Raw genomic sequence first — 25,982 nt, forward strand, 5'->3', positions numbered from 1 at the left:
TGTGATAAAAATGTACATTCGAAGAGATATGCAAACCTTTTGCTTTTTCTTTTGTTCCAGCAACATTATCTGCCACCCACAATCATCCAATTGTCCAACCTCGAATGGTAATCCACACAGAGAAATAGATTGTGACAACTAGGGTTTTTCTTATACTAGCAAGAATAATGAATTTTTTCTACAGATCCAAAATCCTAGCTACCTAAATTCGGTCCATGAATTAATTAATCCGGATCAATAAATGAGTAACTCAATTAATTAATTTATCCAAAACTTGTTAAATTAATTAATTGGTAAAACACAATCTTCCAGTTCTCCGTTTTGTGTGTAACCCATCAGATTTTCAATTACGATGCCTAGTGACGTGAATTATTATTTTGATCTAATTAAAATTGATAAATTAAAACAACATTTTAATTTATCACCTACTCATGTTCTCCGTCCCAAATTGACATATAGCAATGTATCATACAATACATATGATAGGAAATGTCACATGGTATGACAAAACTAAATTTTTTCATTTACAGTGAAATTCTAATCCATTCATCAATATGATCCGATCAATTACGAGATATTGAAGCGTGTCAATCCCAATTATCGATTATATCTTGTGAGATAAGCTACTTACTTCATAAGTAAGAAATGTCACACGTGATGGTCTATCTATAATAACGATATTCGTATCTCGTCATTACTTACGACCACGGATAATTTAAGATTTAATCATATGTAATTTATATCTCACAATTACAACTCCTTGCGATCAACAAATTATTAAGATTTGAATCTGCGAACTTCATTATTTAATTCAATTGAATATTAATTATTTAAACAATAGATCTGTCATAAATCGTGTCAACTATATATTAAAAGTGTTTATGTCCAAAGTCAATTGGATCTAGAGTATAGCGCTTACAATAAATAGATAGTCAAGTTTAACTTCCATCTTCATTGAATTCTGTGTACAGTTCAAATTTGTTTAATGTAAGAGAAAAAGAAACTCTTAAATTTGTCAACTACCTCCGTTTAATCGAGTCCTTAGATCTAGGCAAAGCTGTAAACATTGTCTACTTTTACTTCGTCACGTTAGCTTGACGTTGTCTCAATCAACTTGTATTAGGGATGAATTTTTCTAAACAACGTCCGTTTTTGTTTATGTGATACACTTTTTTAAGCAATCCAAGGTCTCAAAGGAAATGCCACGAGAAAACACTAAAAAATTTGAGCCACTATTAACGGCATTGGTCGAGGGAACACAATTTAATGGAAATTCAAATCCTCACCAAACAAGTAAATCATTCTCTCTCTCCTCCATGGATCTTCTCCATTACACTTGAACTTCTCTCGTTGATCATCAGGCAACATATTTGATCTGCAAATAGGGCAAGTTTCTTTGCCTTTATCAATCCAAGCATCAATGCATTCCCTATGAAAAACGTGAAAGCAATTTCCCAACTCTCTAACCTTATCACATCCGCTGATGAAATTCAAACACACTGCACAGAAACTGAAATTATCTTTGGATCCTAACTTCTTTATGATGCGACTGCATTCCACCATTGGTAGATCTCGACCGTTGATTGATCCTGGGCTGAAGTCGATTGGGACGGGGACGAGTAGAGGCGATGGCCGATGTTCTGATGCAGTTTCACTTTTTTCTTGCTTTGACATGTGAATGAGAGTGCTTTGCAGAAATTTAAGAGCAGTGATTAGGTTGATGATAAGAGAAAGAAAAGTCATTAGCGTAGGAACAAGTTATGGTTGATATTTGCTTCTTGAAAGTATTGTTGATATAAGGAGTGGATATATTTTTAGAAGTCAGAAGAGTTGATAAGCAAGCGCGAATATAGATAAAAAAAAAATTAAAAAAAAATAGAGTTTTTAATAGATTTGAATAAATATTAATTGAATGTGTGGTTGAAAATTAGTTGTGGATCTCATCAAATGTATGATAATATATGGCCATGTTTTGAGCAAATTTTTTCAAAAAAATAGATTTTTAGACAGTAATTTGACATCATTTCAATCATATATTCTTCAATAAAATAATATTACACGTAAATTCAAAACCTTTTTTTTTTAAATATTTTAATCACACATTTCCTCTCAATACACTATTAAAAAATACATTTTAAGAAAAATAATGTGGCTCAAATTAGGGCATATATATATATATATATATATTATTGTGGGTCTCATCAAATGTAAATGTCTCAACAAATGTTGGTTGAATGTGTTGTTAAAAGTAGGGAAAATTTTTATAATTACGCACAAAATATTTTATTGTGAAATTGTGTGGAAGCCATGTTTGGTGTGGCTTAACATCAATCATTTGAGGCCTTACAAGTCTTCTATTCTTTATTAATCGTACAAAACAAAAAAACCACAAATTTTTTATTTCTTAATTTGGGGAAAAAAATCCTTATCTCTTTGAACTATGGTTTTCATTAATTGTCAACTATAAACGAGTTCTAACAATAAAATATTTTTCTATTGTGTAACACCAAAAAATATATTTTTCTATTTGCACATAATTGAAAACACAATAACTATAATTTATCTTCCCTATAAAAAATTTTGGTACCTTTTTGACTTCAATCCACTTTGAAGGAGTCTAATTATGCTAGGATTGTGATCCGCATTTGAACCTGGAGATGAAAAAAGTCTAGTCACCAGCCGCCAGTCTAGCTTTGAACATAATTAAAAAAATATTAATAATAAATAAAAATATAGTTTCATTCATTATAATATCTAACATTGACTCATGAAATGGACAAGTTGCAGTTTCCCAATTTAACAACAATTTAATGAAGTCATTTGACCTTAGTATATCAATTTTGTCACTCAACGTATCGATGACAAGACCGTCTTATCCTCTTATTTTTATTTTTTTCATAAAATAAGCAAATAGAAATTTTCGTTATGGCAGCATGAGTTGTAACATAATATAAGTTTCAATCTTTCAAAACTAATGCCCATTAATTTTCAGTTTTCTTTTTAATTTCTAGGTTTAATTCCAAAATGAAAACTCATAATTTCATAGTGTAACTTATATGTTCCTTAGTATATCAATTTTGTCACTCAACGTATCGATGACAAGACCGTCTTATCCTCTTATTTTTATTTTTTTCATAAAATAAGCAAATAGAAATTTTCGTTATGGCAGCATGAGTTGTAACATAATATAAGTTTCAATCTTTCAAAACTAATGCCCATTAATTTTCAGTTTTCTTTTTAATTTCTAGGTTTAATTCCAAAATGAAAACTCATAATTTCATAGTGTAACTTATATGTTAATTAGCATAATTCTCATTATTGTGGGGGAAAAAGCTTTACACTATAAAATGGAGTCATTTCTATAATTTGAGAGACCCACTTAAAACACTATTCTTTCTACAATTTTATATTATACTTTGGGCATCTCGATAAAGGCTCGTTCTTTATCTCCCTATGGTCGTGCCCATAGAAGAAGAGCCACATGGGGTTTATCTTGGAGCCTTGTAGTGCCAAAAGAACCCGCACAAAGAGGAGGCAACACGACTTTAGGACAACATCATCGACGTAACTTTCAAGGCTTGATTTCTAACCCTCTTCTCCATTTATATTAAATTATTGTTGAATTATGTTTGTATTGTCTAATTGACTATATTATGATAAATATCTATGCACAAATCACCAATTTTTTCAACAACTTTCTGCACAATATAACTGATAAATTGGAAGAGACATAGAAGGTCATTAAGAGCTTTAGTGTCAGTTTGGGATGGAAAGAATTGATCATGTTCAAAGATGAAAATCAAGGAATGAAGGGAGAAATTGAGGAAGACCTTGATGACTTGAAATCTAGTATTTTTTGCCCAGTCATATTCTAAATTTGGCATATGGATGATTCAGTAGCTTACAAGTGGTATTCGACAAGCTAAAATCAATAAATAACATTATTTAAGTTGTTATTTCATTGACATGACAATCTTTAGTAGTAATATGTCAAATCTGGTAATGCTTCAACTTCTGGAATTTTGGATGGATTATTGGGCATAATTGGAGAAGTTGGCTATTTTTCTTTTTGGTTATACTACATGTACATAATGGTTTATATAATAACTTACATATATATGATGTGATTAGATATGATTGGGTCAGAATTTCTTCAACCAAAAAAAAAAAAAACTTTCACCACTCTTTTTTTGATATCTCACATGTATGTAAACCATTATGTAACTCTATTATGTACAAGTAGTATTATTATTTGCTTTTATCAACCTTACTTTTTGGCTGAAAATTTTTGTTTTCTCGTTACACTATCACTAGTTTTTTCTTTAACTCGAGCTCGGGTTTACTACTTTTGCCTTGTCATTCTTTGAAACTTGTTCCCTACATATAGTATCCAATTTCAGATGAATTAATTGTAGATTGAAACTGCTCCTATTGTTAATTTTTGTTTTGTTCGTGCCTTAACCTCCAATAAAATGATTGCATTTTTCAGTACAACTTCCCAAGAACATTGGAGGCTTTAGTATTGCAGGCACTCTCACGTATGGAAACTGAAGTTCTTATTATAAAATTTGAGGAACATATATGTTTCTTCATTGGTTCTATCTAATCTCTTTAAAATGTAGAATTTGACTTTTGGTCTATCATATATGTTGTAATGTTTTCAGAAACCAAGTCTACCAGAAGTTTTACAGCTTGTTTGATAACCAGTTTTTTGCCATGGATGCTCTTCTGAGTCGAAAAGAAGCATTTGCAAGTCAGGTATTCCATCAATTTCTTTTCTGTGTTTTTTTTTTTTTTTAACTTTACCCCCATCCCCTGACAATACCCTGAGTGATCAGGATGGAGGGGTCGGTGATGCATTGTTTTTATAGAAATTTTGTTTTTGCGAGTTTAGTGCAAAAATGGGCTCTTTCTACCTAGCATGCGAAATAACAATCGAAGAGAAAGTTTCAGATAATTACACAAGCTAAGAAAAGATTTGGAATATTTGAACTTCGGTAATTTAACTGATTAATGCATTCCATTTCTTGTCCCAACATCATATCATGGCTTTAACTTTCATGCTTTCTTTTCTCCTATCTTTTTTGTGTTAGTATGTGCGCACTAAATGAGTTATCTCACTTTTGTATCTTTTCTTACGATTTTCATCCTCATATTCGCAATTAATCAAACTATATGAAAATTCTCAAGCTTTTCTAGAATTTCTGAATTGAATATTGTAAGAATTTTTAATTAAAGATGGGCTTGTATGTGTGAATAATTGTGTGTTAAATTATAGGCTATCGAATTCGGTTGAGCCCAATTAAAGTGATCTAATAAAGCTTCGATTTTGGGCTTTAATGTATCAAATTAAAGTATGGATTTACTTATGTATAGAGACCGGGCTCAAGTCCTAATTCTATGATGGGCCGAATTAGGTCAAAGAGCATATCCCTATATAAATAGGTTATGATCCCCAGATCACATGCAACGTATTATTCATTCTCTACTGCATCCCATCACAGAGAGGAAAAGGAGACTGTGTGTAGATTTGGAAGATCATACCGCGAAATTCATATTGTATTAATCATGTCTGATTCAGGTATGCTTGCGCTTTAATTCTTATATTTCTCGATGATTTAATATGAAAGATCCAATAATTTAAAGCATTAAATTATCTACTAGTCTGGCAGATGTATCCATATCTAAGTATATAGAAACAATCCCCTCCAAGCAATACAAAGGAAGTTATTGCTTTATTTTTTATAATAGGGAAAAAATTTAAGGGAATAAAATAAATGCCCGGGATCTAAAACAAAATAATGAAGAAACAAGAATTGCAGAAAGAATCGTAGAGGGGAATTAAAACAGTGTTTTATGCCCAGACTTCCTAATTTTTTCCCTGACCAAAAAAAAAAAAAAAAAAAAAAAATGCTTTGATAATTTGTGCTCTGGTAATTTTTTTTTTTTTCGTAAAAATGAAATCAGAGCTGATGGAGTTTTACCCTTCTAAGTTTTTGAGACTTGTACTCTGTTCTTTTGTCAGGTTTGGTTTATGGGAGACTAAGTGGCATCACAAAGCACACGACAAAGAGTGATATTGTCAAATTGCTTGAGGGTTGTAACCTGGGTCTGATACATATAGCATGGTTCTCTCTAAAGCTGCCTTCTTTCACAAAAGCACCTGAATTTGTACTTTGAATTGTGAAGATATTGCAATGTCTTTCCTCGTTGCAAATGCAACAAACACTCCTCCCATTTGGGTAAAAGCTAATGATTTATGGCCACGGCCTTCTTTTCAGTTTTACTTTTTTAAGCTTTCCTATAATGCTATTCTACTTCTATAAATGGACATTTATTGTTCTCTCCTCGGTTAACTCTGTGCACAATGTCACATATTATTTACTAAAAATTTACACTAAAGGGAAACAAGACACCGGAAAACAATATCTCATCTATCCAATATAGTGTTAAGGAGGTTCACAAACTTGCAAAATTGTGTAGACACGTTGATCATAATTAACTAAATCGCAGATCATATCTACAACCTATAATCTGGTTCATCTTTTGTTATGACTTGTAGTTGATGTCATCTTATTTATGCCCTATAGGACTCCTATTTTCTAAAACTCATTTTTCCTGAACTCGTTTCAACCACATAATCTTCAAATAAAAAAGTTTTGCACGTGGACCCATAATTGTTCCCTAGCGGTGTCTTATTCCTTCATGGGGGAAATCTAAATGCCAAGAACAGGAGATTAATCAAACAGTAGTCGTATCTGCTCTCCTTATCCACAAAAGTTGTACCTTAAACTACCAGAATTAGCATACTATTGGAAACTTTCAAGAACCTTAACAGAATTTGGGAACAGTAGCATGTCATCGTCCTGACAACTCATTTTTCTCTGTTGACAGAACATTATTACATCGTCTGTTAGATCAGAATCAATATTTTCTGTAAATGTGAAAGTAAATGTTTACATATGTTATTGGACAGTTGCAATATTTCAACATATATTAGTAGACGCACCTCATATCTCAATTTGTTAATAATGTAAACCTCACCACTATTACTAATTTTCATTTCAACACATTTGAAAACAATAACAAAAGGACATTACTGCAATATAGTATAAGAATCAAAATCCAACTCGTATGTCTTTGTATTTATACAAGAATTAAACAAATAAAAAGCTTCCTTGCAACTCTTTCTGTTTCTACCTCTTGAATATTGAGATATGTTTCACTTCTTGTTTTCAATTTGTCATTCAACTTCTAAATTAGCCAGTGTTCAGAATCTAACTAGCCCACTACACTGGTTGTAATAAGGCAAAAAAGCCAAAGGTTAACGCATAGCTTCTGGTTTTCTTCTTCAGGTTTCTATTGGTAAAATTAGTCTCCAGTGGAAATCTAACTATGATTTATTAGTGTAGGACGACTTTTGCTTTTTTCATATGTTAGGGGGAATTCACTATTTTCCCGAAACCTCAAGAATTTGATTTCCAACTATATGAAATTCAAGAATTCAATTTCCGGAAACTTCAAGAATTCAATTCCCTGAAACCTCAGGCAGGGGCGGATGCAGAAATTTTACATTAGGGGGTCACAATCAAATTTAAAAAAAAAAAAGCGATGAAATTTTTTTTATTATTTTATATGGGTTATAAACTATTATACTATTTTTTTATCTTGATTATTCTTACATCTAATTTTTTTTATATATAAAAAAAATCGATCATTTTTAGGATTTTTTTATTATAGTTACTTTTTTCTCTCAATCAATTATTTTTAAAAAAAAATAATCTAATAAATTTCCTAATAAAATTTTTGACGTCATTTGAAAAAAAAAAAAACGTAATTGATCAAGAGGAAAAGGTAACAATAATAAAAAAAATTCGAAAAATGATTGAATTTTTTTTATATATAAATTTTTTTCAAATATAAAAATAATCAAGATGAAAAAGTAGTATAACAATTTATAACCTCGATAAAGTAATAAAAATTTTATTAAGAATTTTTACGTCCAAAAAAATAAAATTTGATGTCATACCACTTATAAAATTTCCTAACAAAATAAAGTAAATTATATTGAGAAATTTTTCACGCAAAAATAATAAATATTAATAAAATAATTGATTTTTTTTTTTTCAAAAAAGACTAGTTATATGCCTCTTTTTAACATACATGTTTGACGTACGTTTAACTATTTTCGATATTCATTTAAATCATTCGATATGTTTATCATATAATTCTCGAAATGAACTTTGAGAGGATATAGAAGATTTATGGATATGGCCAGCGTATAATCGTCGAAATTTTTTTTAAGTTAGCTTGTTATCGAAACTCTTGAAATATTAGTTTAGAACGACCTATTTTGACGCGTCGTAATATTTGCTACGATTGGCCATTTCGCACAATATTAATGATTTGAAATACTAGGTCGTGATTACTTTAAAATGATATTAAGAATGCAATATTTTAACTTCGTTTGATATTCCATAGTGAGCCCAAAAACTCAGACAAAAAAAAAAAACTTGAAAAATCGAGAGGGTCAAGTGACCCTAGGGGACCACCCTTGGGTCCGCCCCTGACCTCAGGAACTCAAGAATTCAATTCCCAACAATAACTCAATTAATAAAAAATCAAATAATAATTTAGAAGCAAAAACGTTTGCAAGAATCACATACACTATCTACGCAACAGTGCGAGATGGAGTACCTTAGTTGAAGCTTGTCGAAAAAATGGAACCAACACCAATTACTTGAGAAAGTCAAACAGGAACTGCAAAGAGATGAAATACCCTTCTCTACAAACGCCAACAACATAGTGCTTTTCCCGATAGATGTGTTTCACGAGCCGAATCCACTCCTCCTCCCAGATTGCTGTGGAATTGCACAAAAATCGACTTCTCCGTTGGAGTTTTACACAAAAATCTGGAAGATTTTCTTCTCCAATTGCACCGTACAGTTTTTCCATTCCAATTGCCGGCCATCGTTCCGTTTATATGTCTATAGCTGTCGAGTGCCGTTTGTATCTCTGTACGAATGTTGCCCTATGCCATCTAAATTATCTACTATGCAGGCAGGCACTTAAAAGGAGTCCTTTTTTTCCTTTTGTCTTCATTCTGCCGGTTTTTGTTCAAAGAAAGTCTAATTCAAATTGATTCCATTCCAATTGGTCCAGGGAACTTTAAAATAATGTAGGTTATCAAGGCCCCTGTTTTTTCAAAAAATGCATTTTAATCCTCAAGTTCATTTATGTTTTGCAGCCTTGATCTGTAGAATTTGATCATAATGATAAAAAAAATCAAATTTATTCATATTGAACAATATTAGCTCCACGGGGTTTTTTTTTTCTCCTAACATCATTAAAAAATACAGATAATTAAGGATCAAACAAAATGTTTATTTCGGGTCAAGATTTTTTTTTTTCAATTTTTTCTTTGAATGGGGCAGGAGATCAAAGAAGAGACCAGGTTCTCACAAGTGTACCTCAACACAACTTGAAGGAGAATGATTTATCAACATATAACAATAAATTGAAAAATCAGATTAAAAGCTATATGGAAACTAAACCTAAAAGGGTAAACACAATTGTATAAATCAAGAAAGAAATTAATTTAATCATGAAGCAAAATGAGTCACGTTAGTCCTATGTGCAGATTAGGAGGTGGTCGATTCATGGGCGGTGGGTGGCTCCTGAACTTATACTGTGGAGAGCGTCTAGGAGAGCGACTTAAAAAATGTAAGGCTTAAAAAATTTCAAGGATTGTGAGATTATATGTTGGTCGGTGATGGTGGCTTAATTGGAGATGATGGGTTGCGACTGGCGTGGGAAAGAAAGGAAGGGTATACACAAAGTTGAGAGGTAACAATACGGTAATTAAGAGAGATAGACGCACAAACGTTGTTAGTAGAGTTGGACGCACACACGCACATCTATGAGTACTGTTCGTCTCGTCCTCTTTTCGAAATGGTCTTACAAGGCCAATTTGAGTTCTAAAATTTTCCCTTTATTATTACATTTTTTCTATTATGTCTTACATCAACTCAAATCATGCTAAGGCTCTATCTAGGCTCGGATAAGGGTGTAGCAATTGGCTGCGACTTTCATACGAAATGTCAATTGGCTATTTCAAAAATAAGATAGATTAAAGATTCTAAAAGACTTGAAGTTACATCTCTTTGTCATTTTTATCACAGAAGAAAACTTCGCACAGAGTTTTATCACTAATAATGAGTGGCTTCGGAATTTCTTATGGACGCAGACATCGCAACTCGCAAGCAATTTAGTGTTATAGTTCTTCATTATCTACAAATGGCCTTTTTTCCATGTTGCTCGGTGTTGGGACCAATAATTGACTTCTATTTTGACAAAACATGTAAGAAGAGAAAGGCAAACGAAAACTTAATCGATTGGACATATCACTTCCGTTTCACCCGATTAGACACAAAATATGGAGATAAAAACATAATTTGACCAATTAAAAGCAATAAGTTTTTCCAAACATGCACCAAGAGTTGCCAAATTTTCATGTACAATTTCTTTGCATGTACCTTTTTGCGGGCATGATCTACAATTTTAAATTAACCTGACCTAATAGGCCTTAAATTACTATAGGTTCATTTGTTAAAAATAATTATAATAATAAATAAATAATAAAAAATTAACATGATTTAATTAATATGCCTGAAATTACTAAAGGTTAGTTCATCAAATAAAAATTAATAGGCCTTGAATTACTATAGGTTAATAGGCCTTAAATTACCAAACGGATTACATAGGTTTATAGTAAAAGGAACATGATAGTTAATTATATAGTTAATACCTATCTAATTACTTGAAGTTTAAATCTTATCACCTTATCATTCATGATAAAATCTTACAAATGGAATTTATCATGTTCTCAATTTTTTATTAATATTCAAATATTTAATATATTTATTTTTTTGGTTACAAAATTATTTATCTGGAACAGGGTGGCTAATTGAAATCCAGGTTTTGGTGCAAAACTCCACCATTTATTTTTTTTTTGTACAAAACCATTCTTTGAGTTATGGATGTTTTTCTTCTTCAAATGGATATAATCTTCTAATATTTCTTTTTCCTTTTGGGAGGAGATAAATTTTCTGTTTCAAATACATTTGAAATTCTATAAAATTCCTTTTATACAACTTTTCCTTTTTTCCTATGAATAACGAAATTTAATTGGGTATAAGATTTTGATTTCAATTTTGGCTCTTGTATTTGGAGGGAAAATTTCTATTTCCCTCTTCTTCTTCTTTTATTTTTATTTATTTTTTATTTATTTTTTTTCTCAACATCTTTATCTTCTTTATATGGCTTTTATTATAAAAATTTTGCTCTTGATAAAAAATAATTTAAATTTTTAAAAATTTGTATTACATATAAAAATTTAGCAAGACAAAAAAAAAATAGTTATTAAAAAAAATTTACATTTGAAAAAAGTTAAGACAATAAGCAAAGAGTGTTACAAAATAAAAATAAAATCAACGGATGAAGTACATCATAAAAACTTTTGAAACAACTTACATTTAAGGACTTTTGCAGCATGCATTGCATGTCGCAGTATCCTTCAACTCTACGACAATATTAGAGTCTACAATATATGGGTGAGCATTGTAAAAAATATACTACAATATTTTTTGTCTGTTGCAAAAATTTTCTTGTAGCCTTTTTTTCCCTCCAATTATAGAATTTTTAGCAACAAATATTTTTTATCGCTAAAAGGAGACAGTATTGCATCACAAGCATTTTGTTGCAAGAAAAAAAGTTGTCGCCATAAATTTTCCGCCAAAAATATTTTGGCGCCTTGCTTCATTATATTTTTGACGACATTCTTTATTATTTGTTGCAACTTCTCACATTTCACGACAACTTTTTATGTTGTCTTATTTTTTTTGTACTTATTTTTTTCATCACAATCTTCGCATCAAATTTTAAAAATGTGTCGCATTAAGTCACTTATTGTGACAACTTTTTGTATGTCACAAAAAATCTTATTGCGAAATCATAGTTTTGCTGTAGCGTTATTTGCTCTAGCATCTAATTATGATTTACATGTTTATCAAATGGATGTCAAAGCGGTATTCCTAAATGAAGATCTCGAAGAGGAGGTCTATATGGAACAACTAGAAGGGTTCGTTTTACCGAAAAATGAACATAAGGTGTGCAAACTAATTAAATTATTATATGGATTGAAACAAGCCTCCAAAAGTGGCATAAGAAATTTGACTCTAATATAATATCAAATGGATTTAATAACAATTCGGTAGATATTTGCCTCTACACAAAAGTAAATGATAATATAATTACTTTATTGTGTCTATATGTTGATCATTTGCAACAATATAGACACGATCAAGGCAACAAAATGATTTCTATCCTCTATGTTCAAAATGAAGGATCTTGAAAAAGTGGACACTATTCTTGGTATCAAAGTTAAAAGGGAGAGTAGGGGTTTTACATTGAGCCATCACATTATGTTGAGAATGTGATAAATAAATACAAAAACTTGAACGTTAAGGAGACTAATGCTCCCATAGATCCAAATATCAAATTGATAGAAAATGATGGTAGAGCAATAACTCAAAGAAAATAGCAAGTGTAATTGGAAGTCTTATGTACGCGTCATAATATACAAGATTTGATGTAGAATTTGTTGTAAATAAACTTAGTAGATTTACTAACAACCCAAATTTTGAACATTGGAAAACGTAGGGTTCTTGGTTATCTAGAGAAGACCAAAAACCTTGGGCTACAATGTACAAAGTTTCCTAAAATCTTGGAAGGATATATTGATGTAAGTTGGATATCGACTGAGGAGAGAATAAGTCCACTTCAGGTTGGATATTCACTCTTAGAGGTGGTGCAATTTCTTGGAAATCTAATAAACAAACTTGCATTACTCACTCAACTACGAAGTCGGAATTTGTAGCATTGGCCGAAACAGGGAAAGATGCTGAGTGGCTAAGGGATTTATTATATGAAATACCTTTAAATATAAAGAGACTTCTTCTATACCTATCTTATGTGATAAGAAAATTAATCAAGTATTGCGTATTTTCTCTTACATATGTTAAGTCTAGTGAGAACTTAACTGATTTATTTACCAAACCTCTTACGAAAGTGTTAGTGAGATCAACATTAAGTAAAATGAGATTGAAACTCCTCAAATAGATCCACCAATGACAACAATCCTACCAAAAGTATACTAAACTGGTATATTTAGATTCAAAGGGTAATAACGATAAGTAGATGGATTTCAACACTATTAAATGTTTGGAAAATATTGTTGGTTATTACTGGTAGAGGGATGAGTTAAAATAAAACTCTTAATGAAGTTCAGTACTGGGTACAAGTATCTCTAAAAGTAACAAAGATAGTGGAAGAATTTCACCTATGTAAACTTCGAGGTAGTGCTGCCTCATTAGAGAGTTGGAGTTTTTCTCTTTAAAAGTTCAATGAAAATGAATTAGTTGAAGGACATATTTAACTCTAAGTGAGTTAGAGGAACTTGTGAAAAGTTTAACACTTGTATATGTAATTTCATCGGTATTGTCACAAAGAATAACTAGTTCAAAACACTCTAGCTACCTGAAATTCTGATAATACTTTATGAGATTTACAGTAGGAATAGATTCAAATCAAACGATATCTAGTTCTTACACACAAGTGTTGATATTTAATTATGTGAGTAACACTGATTTTGAGCAAGTGGTGGATTGTTAGAATTTTGTTATTGTTGTTCAAAATTTTGTGAATGGGTGAATTGAAATTGAGGAAAAAAAAAATTGTGGCTTCGCATAGGCCTTTTGGGCCTGTGGTCGCATGAGGCCATTTGGAAAATATTACTCTTATGGGCCATTTTTTTTACCCTTTTTTTATTTAAAATTGGTGGCATTTCAACCCAATTTTGACACCACTTCGTGAGAACTTGTCAAGACCTATAAATAAGTGATCAAAGATCAAGAGAAATTGCCATGAAAAATCATATAAAATTAATTTCTTATTCATCCATAATATATAGAACTTTTGTTTCTTCACATAGTCATCTATATTCCTTTTCACTTGTTCATTTGAAGAAACACTTTGTTTTTGGTGTTCTTCATTAAATGCTTGTTTAATCCTATGAATTATTTGTTGAAAATCTATAAAAGCATTGGAAAGGAGACAGATAACGTTTGAAGATAGTGAGATTATTTTCTTGTTCAAATCTTTCTTTGATATATTATCTCCTTCTTTCTTGTGTTGTTCTCCATTGTTGTATTTTTTTTTTAACATTAAGCGTTACGATATAACTTACTAAATATAGGGTTTTCCAAATTTTGCCTTAAAAAATTAGCCACAATATGATTTATTGTATTTTTTTAAAATATAATTTATATTGTAATATTTAACAAAAAACAATATTTTCAAAATTCACCCCCTTATATTTTCCCTTACTAGTTAGTGTAAATTGCCCAAATTTGAGAGAGAGAGAGAGAGAATACTGTGCACTTAAGTGGGTCTGTTTTGGGTCCTTATGATATCATATTATGCAAATTACACCTAACTAGATTTTTTAAAATTATGTTTCAAAAATCAGATCTTAAAGTTTGTTTATACAAAAATTAGATATTAATTCTAAATTTTAATATTAATAATTATATTACAAAAATTAAATTAATATACCCAACCCAACCACCAATCCAAAATCCTAATCATTTTCTCATTCTCTTCTCTCTCTCTATTCTCTACCTTGTCTCCTGTCCCTCTCTAACATCTTCCTTCTCCTTCCATCACTTTATCTTAACTATCGAAAACTTTGGTTGGACACCACCGTAGTTGTCGTTGCTATGAAGACGAGTCGTTGTTGCTGTGTGACATCGTCGTGAATGGCATAGCAGCAATGACTGTTGTGCAATATGACAACGATGCACTATGAGCGACATGAGTGCTGTTGCTATAGCAGTGAATGATGAGGGATCTACGGAAAACTTGGTCGCAATCATGGAAAATTTTGGTCTAGATTTGGTGCCCAAAAGATTGAGGTGAGTTTTGTTGGTTGTGTGCAATTGGTAGTGGTGGCAGCTCTGGTAATGGTGGTCATGTTGGCCGTGCTTATGAGGTGCTGGTGATGTTGGCAATGAAGGTTACTTGTTGGGGGTGGGTTTTGATATGAATCAAGGCGCGTCAACAACCAAGACAACTCAAGCGTCAAGTCACGGGTAGGATCCATTGATCGTCGAAGGTGGATTGATGACGCGATCGAGGATGAAGCAAGTGAAAGAAGTGATGGGATTGCTCATCAAGCAAGTCAATGGAGACACAATGTTTGGGGCGTAAAATGGAGCAAGTTTCATGTTGGAGTCAATGGCCGAAAGGACTTGGATCAACGTGATAAAGACGGAAGAAAATGAAGCCGAAAATTGTTCCATGCGACCTCATAGTTAAACAGCCTATGCGGTCGCATAGATGGCCTCAGGGATAATATTGGGGACAGGAACTTGTTCTATGCGACCGCATAGATTAACACTATGCGGCCGCATAGAACAAAAACATGAAAAAATAATTCGTTTTTTTATTTTTTTTCCAAATTTTCTAGTTTCGATAAAATTCTTATGAAATCAAATTATTACAATAATTTGATGGGTTTTGGACTTTTTTACTCATTAGTATAAATAGGAGAATATTTTTCATTATAAGGATTTTTGCTTGAATAATATTATAGAGAGAGAATTTGTTCTTTCAATTTCTTGTTCTTCTTGAACAATCTTGGAACTTATCAAGATTCAATTTCTTGTGGCGTTCTAAACAATTGGATTGTGAGTTCTTTTAATCGTAATCAAGGGGTTTTAGGTTCTTCACTAATCTAAGGTTTCTTGGTTCAATTCTTGGGGTTCAACATCCAAACCCGGATTAGTATTGGCGTTCTTGGGTTCCACATCAATCTCGTTATGGGTTTCATAGTTTCTATTGCTATGGGGTTCGCATCAGTTGGTATCAAAGCCAGGTTCCAATTTAATCAGGTTATATTCTTTGTTTTCTAATTTTTTTTTCAATTCCTTCTATTCTTGTGTCTAGAAGGTTTTCTTGATCCTTTGATCCAAAAGTTTCATCAAAATCTTCAAATTCCGTTTCTGGGCTCAATTTTCACCCAAATCAGTTTTCGTTATCTTCGCTGACTTTGTTATTGATTTTCGAATCTGAAAAAAAAATTGTTAAATATTATTGATCCGTCAAATACCAACTTTTATTATTCAATATCATTTCTAAATTACTTAGACACATTGAATCATTTCATTCCTTCAATTCAAGTCAAGTTTTAAGAGTTTTCTTTGAGTCCTTTGTTACAATTATTGAGTCACATCCGATTTGAGGAATTCTGCACGATTTGATTGATTGATCGAGTTCATTGATTGTTCCTAGAAGCAATTGTTGAAAGAACTAAGTGGTAAAAGGCAAAGAGGTGAGCTTAATAGAGGGTAAAAGCCCTTGTGTGTTTTCGAGTGACTTTTGGTAAAGCAGTAAAATTAAATTTTTAATTGTTAGGATGTCAGAAAGGGTAGAATCAAAATCAAATCGACAAGGCAATAATAACAATGCATCGGAGGATTTGGTGTAGAGGTTTGAGAGGGCATTTGGAGATTGAGAGATAGGTTGGAGAAGTAGGAGGCTTGGATGAATAGATTAGATACATCGGTGGCTAATCTTAGTCGGGGGAATCGAGTGGATGTATCCAATGCCAGAGGACCAGATAGATGGGAGCCTAGGAGGGAAAGGCGAGAGGAGTATGGATATCGGAGTGACATGGACGAAGATGAATTTCACGGTGTTGGGATGGAAAGGATGAGAAATAGAGGTGATAAGTTCGACAGACGGGGTCGGAAAAAAAATCGGGGAGGAGTTGGATGGAAACTTGGAAAATATAAAAATGATAGTTCCTTCATTCAAAGGAAGGAGTGATCTCGAGGCATACCTGGAGTGGGAAAGGAAGGTTGAAATGATCTTCGAGTGCTCTAACTACTCGGAGGAGAAAAATGTGAAGTTAGCAGTTTTGGAGTTCAGTGACTATGCAATTTCATGGTGGGATCAAGTGATTACTTCACAACGTAGGAGTGGGGAAAGACCAATCAGGACTTGGGAGGAATTGAAGTCATTGATGAGAAAGAGGTTTGTTCCTAGCCACTATTATCGAGAGATCCATCAAAAACTGCAAGGTCTATATTAAGGGTTGAAAAGTGTAGAGGACTATCATAAGGAGATGGAAATACTCATGATTAGGGCCAATGTGGTGGAGGATCGGGAGGCTACCATGGCACGATTCTTGAATGGGTTGAATAGGAAAATTGCCAATGTAGTGGAGTTGCAACATTATGTGGAGTTGGAAGACATGTTGCATGTGGCTATGAAGGTAGAGAGACAACTGAAGAGGAAAGGGGCAGATAGCAGCCGTTAGGAACTTCGAGTGTTAATCCTTCTTGGAAATCAGGGTGGAACAACAACAACAAAGGTGATAAATCTGTACCTAAAGGTAGGAATGAGTGGCAGAAAGGGAAAGAAGAAAGTGCTAGCAAAACAGCACCCAAAACAGATTCACAACCATCAAGGAATCGAGACATCAAGTGTTTCAGATGCTTGGGGTCAGGGCACATTTCTTCTCAATGCCCAAATAAATGGGTAATGGTGTTGTTGGATAATGGAGAGGTGGTGAGTGAAAGTGAAGAGAGTTTGAGGACATGCCTGCATTGGAGGACGTTGAAGAAGAAGAAAAATTGGAGTTTGCTATTGGGGAATCGTTGGTGTCAAGGAGAGCTCTTAACACTCAAGTCAAAGTAGATGATTGGGAGCAGCAGCGAAAAAATATATTCCACACACGTTGTTACGTCAACGATAAGGTATGTAGTATGATTATTGATGGTGGGAGTTGCACGCATGTAGCTAGCACAACTTTAGTTGAGAATTTAGGACTAGTATTGTTAAGACACCCTAGGCTTTATAAGTTGCAATGGTTGAATGAAAGTGGGAAAGTTAGGGTGAATAGAAGAGTTTTAATTAATTTCTCAATTGGGAGTTATTGTGACAAAGTAGTATGTGATGTGGTGCCTATGCATGTGGGTCATATCTTGTTAGGAAGATCATGGCAATATGATAGAAGGGTCACACATGATGGATATAGGAATCATTATAGCTTTGTCAAGGACGGGAAGACTATTACTCTTGCGCCATTAGCACCGGCACAAGTGTATGGAGATCAAATCAAGCTGAAAAGTGAGGAAGACAAGAGAATAAGAGAGTCGGGAAAAAGGAGAGGCAATAGTGAAACCATCAACAAGAGAGAAAATAGTGAGGTGGCTGAGAGTGGAGAAAAGAGAGAGAAGCCACATGAGCGGAGAGAAAAGGAGTCAGTTGAGAGGAAAGAAAAAGAGTCAGCTGAGCGGAGAGAAAGCCAAAGGTCAACTTCTATGCAAAAGAGAGTGAGTTGAAAAAGGCTATGAGCGATAATAGGCAAATGATATTGTTAGTGTATAAGGAGTCCCTCCTCAATTTTGAAGATTCTAACACATCTCTCTCTAGTTTGGTTAAGTCTTTATTGCAGGAGTTCGACGATGTGTTTCCTAAGGAGATGCTAAGTAAATTGCCACCAATCAGAGGCATCCAGCACCAGATTGACTTTGTACCTGGAACTGTCATACCGAATCGACCAGCTTACCGAAACAATCTCGAGGAGATGAAGGAGCTTCAAAAGCAAGTGAAGGAGTTGATGAGCAAAGGTTATGTCAGGGAGAGTATGAATCCATGTACTGTACCTGTTTTGCTAGTGCCTAAGAAGGATGGGACTTGGAGAATGTGCGTGGATTGCCGAGCTATCAACAATATCACGATAAAATATCGTCACCCAATACCTAGGCTAGATGATATGTTTGATGAGTTGCATGGTGCTTACATTTTTAATAAGATTGATCTTAAGAGTGGGTATCATCAAATTCGCATGGGGGAGGGTGATGAATGGAAAACGGCGTTTAAAACTAAGTATGGATTGTATGAATGGTTAGTTATGCCGTTTGGACTCACTAATGCACCGAACACTTTTATGCGTTTAATGAACCATGTTTTGCGTGCTTTTATTGGGAAATTTGTTGTAGTTTATTTTGATGACATCTTAATCTATAGCAAAAACCTAGATGAGCATTTAGAATATTTAAATTGTGTGCTTGTTGTGTTGTGAAAGGAACAATTGTATGCTAATTTCAAAAAGTGCACATTTTGCATAGATAGAGTTGTTTTGCTAGGATTTGTTGTTAGTGCTAACGGGGTGGAAGTTGATGAAGAAAAGATAAAAGCTATAAAAGAATGACCAACACCTAAAACTATAACTGAAGTTAGGAGTTTTCATGGATTGGCTAGTTTTTATAGGCGATTTGTAAGAGATTTTAGCACCATCACCACACCGTTGACTGAAATAGTAAAGAAGAGTGTAGGTTTCCATTGGGGAGAATCTCAAGAAATTGCATTTAACACAATTAAGGATAAGCTATGTAAAGTACCTGTTTTGGCATTACCAAATTTTGATAAAACATTCGAGGTTGAGTGTGATGCATCGGGAATAGGTATAGGAGCAGTGTTAATGTAGGAAAGGAGACCTATTGCTTACTTTAGCGAAAAGTTGAGTGGGGCAGCATTGAATTATTCGACATATGACAAGGAGCTGTATTCACTTGTTCGAGCATTGGAGACTTGGCAGCACTACTTATGGCCAAAGGAATTCATGATACACACCGATCATGAATGTTTAAAGCATTTGCGAGGTCAAGGTAAGTTGAACAAAAGACATGCGAGATGGAAGGAGTTTATCGAGACATTTCCTTACGTCATCAAGTACAAACAAGGTAACGAAAATATAGTTGCTAATGCGTTGTGTCGAAGGTACGTGCTTTTAAATTCATTAAGTACTAAATTACTTGTTTTCGAGCATATTAAGGGCATGTATGAATCTGATTGTGATTTTTCTAGTATTTATGCTTCATGTGACAAAGGTGCATTTGATAAATTCTATAGGCATGAAGGATATTTGTTTAGGGAAGATAAGTTGTGCATTCCTAATTGTTCCTTGCGTGAATTATTGGTAAGGGAAGCACATGGGGGTGGTTTAATGGGACACTTCGAGGTTCAAAAGACTTTAGACATGTTAGGGGAATGTTTTTATTGGCCTAAAATGCGACATGACGTAGAACAAATATGTGGAAGTGCATAACTTGTAAAAAGGCTAAGTCTAAGGTTCAACCTCATGGTTTGTATACTCCTTTGCCTGTACCTAATGAACCTTGGGTAGACATATCTATGGACTTTGTGTTAGGTTTGCCTAGGACAAAAAGGGGGTTGGGATTCAATATTTGTAATGGTCGATAGCACTTCATACCATGTCATAAAATTGATGATACTACTAATATTGCAGACTTATTCTTTAGGAAAATAGCCAGTAGCGGAAGAGAGGGTTACCGTACATACATGAGTCTTCCAGTTCTTACGGCACTTCATACCATGTCATAAAATTGATGATACTACTAATATTGTAGACTTATTCTTTAGAGAAATAATACGTTTACATGGAGTACCTAAAAGTATAGTGTCTGATAGGGAAGTGAAGTTTTTGAGTCATTTTTGACGTGTTCTGTGGAGTAAGTTAGGAACTAAGTTATTATTTTCTACAACTTGTCACCCACAAACAGATGGACAAATTGAGGTAGTTAATCGAATTATGACTCAACTACTTATGACAGTGATCAATAAAAATCTGAAATCATGGGAAGAGTGTTTACCATTTATAGAGTTTGTATATAATCGAGCTACACATTCTACTACTTCATTTTCTCCTTTTGAAATTGTTTATGGTTTTAATCCACTAACACCTATGGATTTAATGCCTTTGCCTGTGCATAAACGAGGTAGCTTGGATGGGAAACGAAAAGTCGAGATGGTGAAAACACTCCATGAAAAGGTCAGGATGCAGATCGAAGAGAAAGGAAAGTTGATTGCATCAAAAGCAAATAAAGGAAGAAGACGCATTACATTTGAGCCTGGAGATTCGGTCTGGGTGCATTTCAGAAAAGAGCGTTTTCCAGAATAGAGGAAGTCAAAATTGCAACCACGAGGCGATGAACCGCTTCAAATCATCGAGAGGGTCAATGACAATGCATACAAAGTGGATTTACCTAGTGAGTATAATGTTTCAGCTACTTTTAATGTCGCTGATCTTTCTTTTTTCGATGCAGGTTCAAATTCGAGGACGAATCCTTTCGAAGAGGGAGGGGATGATATGAATCAAGGCGCGTCAACAACCAAGACAACTCAAGCGTCAAGTTACGAGAAGGATCCGTTGATCGTCGAAGGTGGACCGATGATGCGATCGAGGATGAAGCAAGTGAAAGAAGCGATGGGATTGCTCGTCAAGCAAGTCAATGAAGACATAATGTTCGGGGCGCAAAATGGAGCAAGTTTCATGTTGGAGTCGAGGGCCGAAAAGACTTGGATCAATGTGATAAAGATTGAAGAAAATGAAGCCGAAGATTGTTCCATGCGACCGCATAGTTAAACAACCTATGCAGTCGCATAGATGGCCTCAGGGATAATATTGGGGGCAGGGACTTGTTCTATGCGGCCGCATAGAACAAAAACATGAAAAAAAATTCATTTTTTTATTTTTTTCCGAATTTCCTAGTTTCGATAGAATTCTTATGAAATCAAATTATTACAATAATTTGATGGGTTTTGGACGTTTTTTACTCATTAGTATAAATAGGAGAATATTTTTCATTGTAAGGACTTTTGCTTGAATAATATTATAGAGAGAGAATTTGTTCTTTCAATTTCTTGCTCTTCTTGAACAATCTTGGAACTTATCAAGATTCAATTTCTTGTGGCGTTCTAAACAATCGGATCGTGGGTTCTTTTAATTGTAATCAAGGGGTTTTAGGTTCTTCGCTAATTTAGGGTTTCTTGGTTCAATTCTTGGGGCTCAAGATCCAAAACCGGGTTAGTATTGGCGTTCTAGGGTTCCGCATTAATCTCGTTGTGGGTTTCGTAGTTTCCATTGCTACAGGGTTCGCATCAGGTTTTGTTGGTTGTGTGCAATTGGTGGTGGTGGTGGTGCAAGCTGTGGTGGTGTAAGGTGGTGGTGATATTGACAGTGTTAGTTGTTCCTTGGGGATGGGTTTTGTTGGTTGTGTTGGCAGTTTGTGGTGGTGGTGCAGTGCCAATGGCGGTGGTTCCGTAGTTGTGGCGGTTGGGGGTGGTGGAAAGAAAAGTATCGGTCACCAATTGTTTGGTTTATCATGATCAGTGAAATAGATATTATGAAACCAATAAATAATATGTGATTTGAAAAATGTGAGATTTCAACTAAATTCATAATCGTGACTTACAATATGTTAAGTTGTAACGAATTAATTTAATAATTTGTGATTGAAAAATAATTTGTGACAAATTATTTTATAATTTGTAACATAATGTGTGATTTGTGGCCGAAAACTAATATGTGGCATATTAATGTGATAATTTGTAATTGATAAATAAATTATGATCTATAAAAAATTTTATTTGTGGTTGAGAAACAATTTGTGACCAATTAAATCAATAATTTGTGACCAAATTGTTTAGAATTACGACTTTAATATATTTAATTAATACAATATACTTTTAATTAATTATTTCATAAATAAAATTTAATAATATATAATTTTTGAAAATTTAAAACTTTTTTCTTAATTTTGAAATGAGTTATAGATTAACTCTTTGATATAAAAGTTCTCTCTTATTTGATGAGGTGAACTTTTAGAATTTAGGCTTAGATCCGGCAATGAACCAGCCAAATTCAGGCCAAGATCGAACTACTTGAATTGGAGATCGATCAGAAGATTTAGACTTTGGTATATCGCATATTGCAGGGAATTTTACATGATTCGCCTTCGGAAAAATTATGTATAGTTTCAAATCTAACAAATTTCATTAATTTTTTTCAAAATCAGGTGATCGTATTTGTAACTTTTGATAAAATTTTGTGACCTACATTTAATCAAATAAGTCACGATCACATATTAGTCACAAGTTACACATGATCACAATCACAAAACACACAGCTTATACATCTTTAAAAAATTCAGTATTAAGTCACAAATCACACGAATAACAATCATAAGTTATTTATTAGTCACAAATTACAATTAACTATGACGATCATCATTCATCCCATCTTATCCCACTTTACCACCGTCGGCACCACTCAAACTGCATCATCACCCCCACTAGGCTAGAATCTAATTACATCAGTATGCATCAAATTAATTGGAGAAAGAACTTCATGAAAGAAAAATAAAAATGAAAAGCCTCGTTTGACAACATATATAATATACCAAAACCAGTTAACCAAAAAGGAAAAACAATTACTAAACAAACGCACCATGATACCTAATCTTTAAAAATCCTTCAGTAGTGAGAATGAGAAAGGGATTTCCCAAGTCCACCTTCAAAGAAGTGAATGTTGGAAAATTTTCACCACCGAGGTTTGGAGAAGAAAATCGAGAAACAAAATATCAAGAAGATGAAATGAGTAGAGATCAAAATAAAATATGAAAGCTCAAACACGAAATTAATTTCACTGTCCTCAAACGATATTTGCCTCCTCTCGGATATAATATCTGTGCTTAAAGGGTCTCGCGACAAACGGGTTGTAGGATTAATCAAGTTTTGTTGTAGAAAAACACAAAAGCACAAATATTTTTGTTTTTTTTTTAACCCTAACTTGAAGAACACATAGGGAATGTATGAATATGGAAGAAGAAATGACTTTTTTTTTTTTTGTGGAATGAAGTTAATATAATTCTTATGTTTCAATATGATTTCAATATCATGTATTGATCATCTCATCACCTATTTATAGGTTTGAATCAATACCTCAAGAATTGGTGCCAAGACATTATGAAAAGTTACAATGTTTCCTCCAACCAAATTGTAGCTGCCTCCAACGGTTATGACTTAACCCTATGCGGTCGCATAGGCCAATTTTATGCGACCGCATAGGTATTTCCACGGCAGGGCCTTAAAGCCCTACATACCATCATGCGATAGCATGTTGCGGTCACATAGAACAAACATTTGGCCTCGAATTCAGTTATTCATTCCACATGCCTTGAACAACATTTCCATCAATGAAGCGTTCCTAAAAATATACCACCTTTGAGGCATTTTCTCTATGAGATTCTTTTTCACTTTCTCAATTTTTTCTATATCTTCGGTTCTGCATCCACTACGCTACTTGGACTACGCCTTCTTTGCCTTCGATAAGATCCATTGCTACTTGGGGAAATGGATAAGGTGGTTGCTCTCTTTGGGGGGGGGGGGGGGGGGGGGGGAGTGGCGAATAAATAATAGAAATAGAGTAAAGAGAAATGGTAAATATGTTTTTCAAAAAAAATAATTATCACATGATTATAAAAAAATAAATTGTATCTAATTTCTGAAACTTTTAAATATAGAGTTTGGGATAATTTTTCCTTCACCTTATATGGTGCATTTTACCTATCAGTATTTTAAAAAACTACATTTTACAAAGGTGATTAAATTGACATCATAATTTTTATTTGTTGCACTGCAAATGTACTTAATGCCATCAACCTTTATTCGTTGTACCATTCATGTTCTAAACCTTTTTTCATTGAAATCCTATTTTCAACTTCTCATTGATTAGCATATATCATCCTTGAAGATGATTTTTATCCAAATTTCACAAGGAAAAAACATTTTATCTAATATTGCATTTATAATTATTTTATTTCTTTAAAAATACTTGAATCTTTAAATGCCAACAGATTTTTTGAAAGCAAGTTTTTATCGAAGATGATGTGTGGTAATTAAGTCAAGGATAATAACGTGATAAAAAAGTTAGAGACATAAGTACTATAATAAACAAAATTAAATACCTTAACTAAAATTAAATTTGGTATTTTAAATAAAAATAGTAGTGCCATATAATTACCTTTTGCATAAAAATTTATAAACATGCCATTATAAATAGTTAAACAGTAAAACAACACTTCTAACTGAAACAACAAATTACGTCATACCTATTACATTAACCTTTTGCATACTATTTCTAATTGTTGATTTTCATTAAATATTTTTTTCTTTGAAGGATAATTTTTTGTATAATATTTGTAAAATTTATTATCTTCTTTCCAAAACTCTAAGTGTGTGTTTGATTGATTTTACTTTTCATGAAAAATGTCATTTTTCATCAAAATTCTTATTTATGAGATGTTTGATTGACAATTTTTCCATGGAAAATGTCTTTCAAAAATAAGGAAAATATTTTCTTTGGGGAGAGCTTGATTTTATTTCTCTTGTAATTCATCCTCTCTCTCTCTCTTTCTCTTTCATCTATTCTCTCTCATTCATTTGCCCACCAATAAAAAATGAACAAATGTAATATTTTCTAAATTAAAAAATAAATAAATCAAACACTTTAATTAATACATTTCATAAAAATAAGTTATAGGCTATTCAATTGCATATAATTTATTTTCTTTTCGTACAAATTCCTTGCACGCTAGCAATCAAACGCACTCTAACATCAAATAAATCAACTTTTACTTCAGTTAAGTTATTAAATAATAAGTATTGAAAAATTTAGAAAAAAACTTTATTTGACTCTTTCAACATTGTAAAAATAGATAACAATTCTTTATTCGATACGATTAAAAAATTGTTCAATGAATAAAAAATTAAAACAATCAATTAAAAAAATTATAGTAATTTTTTGTCGTTGGTGAAATCAATTTCTAATTTTGCAAGTCAAAAAATTATTAAGAATGCATAGGCGATTTTATTGTTATCTATTGCAAATTTTTTTTTTCTTTTTTAGAGAAAATTTCATAGAAGGGAATTGTCTATAAATAAATGAATGAAAAAAAATGTACATGCGGTAGTGAGAGATCTCGATTTTTTTT

General features: G+C 32.9%; 1 pseudogene; it reads left to right on the forward strand.

Moving 5' to 3' along the window:
• Positions 1-14,931: 14,931 nt before the first annotated feature.
• LOC111404308 lies at positions 14,932-21,187 on the forward strand (annotated as a pseudogene).
• The last annotated feature ends 4,795 nt before the right edge of the window (positions 21,188-25,982 follow it).

The sequence above is a fragment of the Olea europaea genome, chromosome 1 (genome assembly GCF_002742605.1).
Source record: "Olea europaea var. sylvestris chromosome 1, O_europaea_v1, whole genome shotgun sequence".
Taxonomy (NCBI): domain Eukaryota; kingdom Viridiplantae; phylum Streptophyta; class Magnoliopsida; order Lamiales; family Oleaceae; genus Olea; species Olea europaea.